The sequence below is a fragment of the Elephantulus edwardii genome, unplaced genomic scaffold, assembly GCF_000299155.1.
Source record: "Elephantulus edwardii isolate Elephantulus edwardi_28Jun2011 unplaced genomic scaffold, EleEdw1.0 scaffold00084, whole genome shotgun sequence".
Classification (NCBI taxonomy): domain Eukaryota; kingdom Metazoa; phylum Chordata; class Mammalia; order Macroscelidea; family Macroscelididae; genus Elephantulus; species Elephantulus edwardii.
In genome coordinates this window covers 1,197,859-1,200,328 of record NW_006399834.1, presented here as the reverse complement: position 1 = coordinate 1,200,328, position 2,470 = coordinate 1,197,859, and positions in this window count along the sequence as shown.

The window sequence follows — 2,470 nt, the reverse complement described above, 5'->3', positions numbered from 1 at the left end:
TTGACTATGCAAAGGCATTTGACTGTGTAGATCATAACAACCTGTGGCTGACTCTGAGAAGAATAGGAATCCCAGAACACTTGATGGTGTTAATGCGAAACCTATACTTGGACCAAGAGGCAGTTGTCAGAACAAAGCAAGAAAACACTGCATGGTTCAAAATTGGGATGGGAGTATGCCAGGGATGTGTCCTGTCTCCATACCTTTTCAATCTGTGTGCAGAACAGATTATCCGGGAGGCTGGGCTCTATGAGGAGAAGTGTGGTGTCAGGATTGGTAGAAGATTCAACAATCTGCGTTATGCAGATGACACAACCCTGTTTGCTGAAACTGAGGAGGACCTGAAATGATTGCTACCGAGGGTCAAGGACTGCAGCCTCCAATATGGATTGAGACTCAATGTCAAGAAGACAAAGATTCTCACTACTGGGCCAACTGGAAAAAGGGAAGAGAACCTTCAGCATTCTCAAACTGAAAGAATCCAAGATTCTCTTTTCACTATTCCATTTGAGGCATACTGAAGCATTCTAATTTTATAAGTTAGTTCATAGATGACCTGGCCACAAAAAATAAGAAAGAGGCCATATATATTACCCACATGAAAACTCCAAGCTTTGGTAATATAATTACTTTGTCCCTATGTTTTAGGAGAAGGATAATATTGTTCTGTATAAATGATGGATTTTTTTTTCTGATAAGTAAAAGAAGCTGATGTTTGGGCATTAAATGGGGCACCATAATGATAAATGGATGCTGACTAGCAAAAAGGTCAGCCTATTTTAGTCATTCTCATGTTAACTTTCAAATTCATTTTGTGCTCATCTCTGTTCTCTTATAAATCATATGAAGATACAGTTCCCTAAAATATTCAATCAGCAAAAGAGAAAGAATTGAAGGGCTAGATAACCTTAGTTGGTTATTTTTCTTCTTTTCTTGCTTCAAGTGTACCTTTAGCAGGATTTACATCTTCTCTGTAGCTCCAGATATCTAACTCTGAATAGATGACAACTTCTACCCTTAATTCCTCACATTTAAAAGTAAAGCATATTCTTGTTCATGATCATTTCTTGGTTTCCGCATTATCGTATGTTTGGCTTTTAGCTCTCTTTTATCACTTTTGTATTTTATTCCCATTCTTTTACATTCTTCTTTGAAATGTTTTCTATTTTCTCATGAGTCTTTGATTGGTGCCATTTTTAAGTGTAAAATATAGCATGCATGATGTAATTTAACTGTATTAAAGTATATGGATTCTGTTCAGCTATGAGCAGTAGTCAATTCTATGGCACTAAACAACAACAGAGTTAAGATTTTGGAGGTTTGTGCCAAAGGGAAGATATAGAGCCTACTGAAGGTGCACTTGAAGCAAGGAAAGGAGAAGAAAAAAAAACCACAAACAAATAACAGATGAATCTTTACATTATTGAGGAGCAATGATGTAGATTTTAGAACTAAGGTATGTCTTACATAGGTTATGTTCTTTCTGATCATTTGCTATGCATCTGAAAACTGGATAATGGAAAAAGATGACAGAAGGATAATTGATGCCTTTGAGCTGTGTTGTTGGAAAGAGTGCTGAATATCCCATGGATTGCCAAAAGAACAAATAAATATGTCCTGGAGAAAGTGCAAAAAGAGTGCTCCTTGGAGGCAAAGATGATAAGGCTGTGTCTCACATATTCGAGCAAGTGGCTAGGAGAGGCTATACCTTGGAGAAGGACATAATGCTTGGAAAGTTAGGAGGTTGGCAGGTGGAAGGAAGACCTCCAGCCAGTGAAGCAATGACTGCAACAATGGGCTCAAGTGTGTCAGAAGGGTGAGATGTCACAGAATAAGACAGGTTTCAGATATGCTACTCATATGTTCACTATGGGTCATATACAACCTGACAGCACCTAACAACAACATATATCTATTTTTAAAATGTCCTCAAAGGATCTTCAAGCTATTAACAGTGTTATTCAAGACACTCAGATAAACTTCTTTTCTTAATAACCATGAGTCTTTTTAATGTCACCAAGGGAATGTATTAGTAGACTATTTACTCCTTAGAAGACTCTTTTCAAACTTAACTATCCCATTAGTTACTCATTAAAGTGGGGTAAAGAGCATTGTCTTTGTGGATTATGTTACCCCAATTGACCCTTAAAAGACTGTTCACAGACCATAATGTTGTTAGAGGCTGTTCGGTCTAGTGCAATTTATAGCAACCTCATGATCATGGATCTGAACTCTATTATACCCTGTGTCACTTTCTGGCACAGTAGAGCCCATTGCAGCAGTCACCGAGTCAATTCACCTGGTTGAGGATCTTTCTCTCTTTTGCCATTCTCCACCCTTCCAAGCATCATGTTCCTCTCCAAATAGACTCTCTTAGAAAAATGCCCGAAGTATGTGAACCAAAGTATCATCATCCTTGCTTCCAAAGAGCATCCTGGCTAAAATCTCTCTGAGTCATATTTATTTGTTC